Genomic DNA, 5,862 nt, shown 5'->3' with positions numbered 1-5,862 from the left:
GCAAGAACGACTGGACGGACGAATACTTCGCCCCACTCTTCATCATTCACTCCATGAATATGCTGCCAATTTTTTTTCTTGTACAAGAAAACTATAATACAATATTTTTAAAACTAAAATTAGAAATTGAAAAGCAACTAGGTAGAAGCAGGCCTACATTTGAGCAGCTCTTTTTTTTTGAAAATGGGCCAAGTGCAGAACCAAAACTATCTCTAGTATGGCTGTTTTCTGGCTTATACATAATTTCAATTTTTTTCTAAAACAGAGACGGATTCAAGGTGGCAAGTGTTGTACCCCATAAAACTTCTGATCACCTAATTTACCAGCTTCTAACTTCGACACTAAAAGCATGTTCTCCTGTTTTTTTTTCAATGGTAAGAGAACACTCCCTTTAATTTTTGAGATAAAAGGAATGTGCGTGAAGTTCAAAGGAAGCTCTCCATTTTATGTAGCTGAAGAGAACATATATTTGAATTTATTTCGCCCAATAAAGGAAGAGAAGCATGGAAAATGAGCGGGCTATTTTGGAAAGCTCTTCTTCCGCACCAATGCTGTTATTAAGAGGACCTTCTATTGGCAGATTCGGAGCACTTTCGGTAATACTTTTCATGCTCCATACAAAACAAGTCTATTCCATCGGAAGATTCATAGTGTTCCCTGGATGTTCCACTGTCAGATCTGGACCAGCTTTTTCGCGAGATGCACCTCACGCAGCAACTTTTCCTGCCCCGTGAAAATCGGCAGATTCAACCAGAAGTCGCAAGCGCCCCGAGCTTTGAAATGATGCCAACTCTGGGTGCGCCAACGAACTCCGCTCACGTCGGTTGCACATCGCGTTGGAGCTCTCCTTCTTCCAGCGTAGCGTCGCTGTGTGCAGCGTCAACGCCACCGAGACTGACTCAAGGCCGGGGGCTCTCGCGGGGCCGTGAATATACGTCATCAGTAAGGGGCCCAGTCTCACGTCTCGCTAGATGGCGTTGGTCCCCTGAGCGGCGGGGCCTCGGCAGCCTCGGTGCGGCGGGCACGTTTGGACGCGCTGTGAGCGTTCGTGGCGCGGATGCACGTTGCTGCTCGGATATTCGTTTTTGTGCGTAGTTGGGCAACGGCGAGTGACCTAAGTGTTTATCGCGTGTTATGTGTGGCGAACAGGCTCGTGCAGAGTTAGAATCAGCGCCAAAATGCCAGGAAAGTGTTGTGTGCCACGGTGGAACGGCAATTACAAGACAGGCCCCAAGGTGCACGTTTCGTTTTTTCGTTCGAGCCCTCAAGCCGACGAAGCAAGACAGCGTGGATACGTGCCATTCCACGTGAAAACTTGGTCGTGTCAGCGAATGCCAGGGTAAGAAATTTTGAATGCTTTATAATTTTCTCATTGAGGTTGCTCCTACCGTTGCGTGGCGAGCCTTGTAGTTTGTAGCACGTTACGCCTAAACGCGTCACGCAAAGCCCTGAATGTACTGTTGCTGCTACGAGGTAGCCGTACTGATGCTAGGATATGTTTCTTTTCTTTAGGTGTGCGAATGTCACTTTAAAGCCGAAAACATCGTTCGAGAAACAAGCTATATTGACCAAGCCACCGGCCGCACAATGACCGCACCGCTCTCACGTTTGCGGCTTCAAGCTTAGAAAGTACCGACGGTATTCCCTGATTGTCCAAGCTACCTGTCTATAGAAAGCTCTAGAAGAGAGGACCCAGAGAGCAAGCGAAGGCGCTTAGAGGCCGCTTCCCTTGAGAAAGTGCTCGCCGAGTCAATTGTCACTGCCAAAAAAGAGGAAGAAGCAGATAAGCTTTGCGATTTGAAAGATGTCGCAAACTTCGTTCGAGGCAAGAAGCTGACATTTTGGCATGTCATCGAATGCAGTGACCACGTCATTTTGGCTCACATTTGCAATGATGACGCTCCTTGAATTAAGTACTCTGTTGTCGTAAAAACCGACCTAACTCTTACGGTAAACGTCGCAAAAGCATCAGTGAAGCGGCTCGGGTCCAAAATGGTAGTTCCGTCCGTGATCTACAGCAAACGACGGCTGCTGGAATTGCTGGAAGGAGTCGAGGGGTTCGACAGTGCCCAGAGGTCAAGCTCTGAAAACTCAACCGCAGGCACCTTCGAGACTGTCGCTTCTCTTCTGAACGAACTATACACAGCACAAGAAAGCGATAACACCACGATCATTCAACTGCTCGCTGAGCAAGTGAAGTTAATGTCAACAAAAAAAGAACGATGGCGCTACTTTGTAGAATTTATGGTGTACTGCTGCATACTATTTACTATATCGCCTCACGCGTACAAGTACATGCGCAGTCACGGGAGCATCATCATGCCACACCCAAGAACCATTAGGTCAATATGTTCGTCTTTCGGAATGAACCCCCAACTAGAGCATTAAGACAATACATTCCTCCACTACATGGCCAAGAAGATATCCGAGTTGAATGAGCAGCAACGCTACGTGACTTTGATGGTGGACGAAATTCATCTAAAGACATTTTTTGACTATAAGGAAGGCAACATCGCTGGTATCGCGTTGAACAACGCAGAAGCAGCGAATAGTGCATTTGTATTTATGGTACACAGCCTCATGTGTAAGTTTAAGGAGGTAGCGCACATTGTTCCCGTTCAAAAGGCTAATGGAGAATTTCTGCACAACATTTTAGGAGATGTCATCGCAGCCTTGAAAAAATTGGATACAAAGTAATGTATGTCGGGACCGACAACAACGCCGTGAATCGAAGGGCAATGGTGCCGTTTAAGTATTCGGTAAGCAAGGCCCCTCAAGCCGTTCCAAATCACTGGCAAATGATTTCGTGTTTCCGCACCCATCAGATCCTCACAGGTCATTGTTCTTCGTCATCGACCCAGTGCATTTACTGAAGTGCGTGCGCAACGAATGGTTAAAACAAAATGACCAGTGTTTCTGGTTACCTCAGTTCGAACCAAGCACAACGGGGCAGCGGCGCATACAGTATGCGTATTTCAAGACAGTTAAAGACGCATATAATTTAGAGAGTGAGCAGTTACTCCGGTACGGCTACACTTTGTCCAGAAAAGCTGTTTCCCTAACAGACATCGAGAAACAGGATGTTGAACCTGCTTTGCAAGTATTCAGTGAGTACGGACCGAATGCACTTCGAGTCATTGGAGCCAAGCACAACCTGAAGAACTACAAAGAAACCGCCAGTTTTATTGATGTAATAGTGAGATGGTAAAAGGTTCTCAACGTAAAGACTCTTTTCAAAAGACTGAGACTAAGGGACGATTTGCAAAAGCCAGTCTACCCTTCTCCATTCGACCCCAAGGTTTGCTTCTGGAACAATTTTTTGGACTGGTTGGAGGAGTGGGAGGAAAGGAGAGCGGATGCCTGTAAGTTGTCTGATGAGACCCATGGGGCTCTTATTCAGACGACTCGGGCGCTCATTGAAATCTGCGCATATTGCTTTGAGGAGCTCAAGATGTCCTTTGTGCTTCTTGGGAAGTTCCAAACAGACCTTCTGGAAGAAGGTTTTAGTTGTTACCGACGACTGGCTGGCTCGCAGTATCATTTGTCCCTAACACAGATTTACGAGTGCGAGAACAAGTTGCGACTGCAAACCACACTACCACAAATCAGCATGACGTCCGAAATTGACAACGAAAAAAATCAAAAGTGGGAAGAGTTCCAAACGCAGGCAGCAGTGCCAAGTGGAAAATTCAACTTTGTTGTGACCCAGGAGGCGCTATCAAAACTGAAGAATGTCATTCCAGTGGTTACCTATGTTGCTGGTTACTCGGTGCACATCGCTGGGAAGAGGTTAAAATGTGACAAATGCAGAGAGCTCCTCACAATTGACAAGACTGTCGCAGTTTCTCCGGAAAATCGCATGTACAGTCTTGTCAAAGAAATTGACAGGGGAGGGCTGGTTTACCCAGAGATGCCAGCTGTGAATGCGGTGGCTCATAATTACGTTGTTGTAGAAGAGCTTTCCAAATGGGCCAAATTTTCAAAAGTTTAAAACCAACGTCAAGTGGCCACAGAACTAACACTGCAATTGCTCAGCGACGAGGAGCCTTCAGATTTCGACGTCTGTGAAAAAGGACACGCAAGTGAAATGGTGCTCAAATATATATTGTGGTGCAGCACGAACATTCTGCTGAAGAACTTTTGCCGGCGACTGAACAGCAAAGTTTCGGACCCGGACAACACTCTAAGAAGCGGAAGCTGCAAACTCTAACAAATAAATGAATAAAATGGCGATGGGTGTAGATATGAGTGGTCCCTTTTGTCTTTTCCTTCCTAATTTTATTCAGTATATTACACGTGTAGTACTTAGATTTAGGTGCACGTTAAAGAACCTCAGGTGGTCAAAATTTCCGGAGCCCTCCACTACGGCGTCTCTCGTAATCATATCTTGGTTTTGGGACGTTAAACCCCAGATAATATTATATAAGTATATTACACGTGTAGCTGCAAAAAACGTCAGCCAAGCGCACAACTTATGCCCTCAGTAATGCCTTCCGGCGCCCTTAGGGTGTCTGAATAAATAATATAAGGACTTCTGTTCGAGCGTTCCCCCGCTTCCGTCGGCCACATCCCGGCTACGTCACAGAGGCAGCCCCCCGGCCTGGAAAGAATTTCCTCTAGGTGGTGTTGGCAGCGTGCCCACTCAAGCAAAAAGAGAGACGTGCGTATCGCGTACCATTGTGACCCTGCCATTCGCTACCGAGGAAGCCCGGGTGTTTTTTTGGAAGACACCCTTCTGTTGCCCTCCGCCATGATAGAGTGCTCTGGTGCTGAGTTTGTCGGCTACTCCGATTCTGCCAATTGGTAACACCAGTGAATTAAAGCGAATGTCATTAAGGGTCTGTACTTGTAAACATTTAAAGGGTTAACTGCTGTCTCATATGAAAATTGAAATATTCCACGTGCCAATGCAGCCTTATTTGGGCTAGTTTTCGTTCTACATTTGGCTCATTTTGAAAAAAAATAGTGTTTAGAACAAAGGTTCGAGGAGTGTTGGTGCAACTTACTGATCTCTTAGAAGGGTACAAATGGCCTGTATTTAAAGAACTTCAATTAGTTGAAGTTTGAACTCCTCTGTGGATCTTCTGAAAAAGTAGAGTTCCTGCAAACCTTCTGAGAATCGCTAGGAGTTTTTTTTGTGAAAAAGCTCGGAATGAAAGCATTGCGGTCACCTTGGTTAGATTATTGCCGTAACGTGAAGCTAAAATTTATATTCACGAACTTGGTTTTAATTAAAACTGTGGGCCGTGCGAACGAAAAGTGCTTTTTTTAATTTTGGCACTGAATACATATTCATAAGTTTTAGAAGATGGTTTACTGACGTTGTGAAAAACTTGGTAAGACAGAAGGAAAGAGTTATACAAGCCAGAAAGAGGGGGTCAGGAAATTGAATAGACATTGTCAATCTTGTTATCCTACCTGTGATCAGGCAAAGAAGAAGGAGGGGGCCAGCGAGAGATAAAAGTATAGACCATCTCCCCAAAGGGAACCCCGATGAAATGCTAAGCAACAACGGTGCGCAAGTGTTGACATCGTTGAGCGAAACTCGGTGCAGCATTTACTCTGGTAAACGTTTGTTTAAAACGCAAGGACAGGGACGTGGGTTGAGTTCCGTGTAAGCATTTATAAATCTTGGTTGAAGTTTTTTGAGAATCGAGACAGGCGCGCTGGACCGGAGGAGTTGCGCATTTTTTCTTGACTAAGTGCACGCTGAGAGGAACCTGCAGACACACAACATCGAAGAGGTAGCCTGTGGGCGCTTCGGCGAGCTTGCTACACGTGAGTGAGAGAGTGACATCCGCGCGCACCTGTGAGGGAAGCGTGCAGGTAGAGCTTGACGTCAACGCGAAGCTTCGTCGTAAT

The 5,862-nt window shown here is 46.0% G+C and overlaps 1 pseudogene; it reads left to right on the top strand.

Moving 5' to 3' along the window:
- The first annotated feature begins 931 nt into the window (after positions 1-931).
- Positions 932-4,243, top strand: LOC142799864 (uncharacterized; annotated as a pseudogene).
- The last annotated feature ends 1,619 nt before the right edge of the window (positions 4,244-5,862 follow it).

The sequence above is a fragment of the Rhipicephalus microplus genome, chromosome 1 (assembly GCF_043290135.1).
Source record: "Rhipicephalus microplus isolate Deutch F79 chromosome 1, USDA_Rmic, whole genome shotgun sequence".
NCBI lineage: Eukaryota > Metazoa > Arthropoda > Arachnida > Ixodida > Ixodidae > Rhipicephalus > Rhipicephalus microplus.
This window is presented reverse-complemented; position numbering and strand designations above follow the sequence as displayed.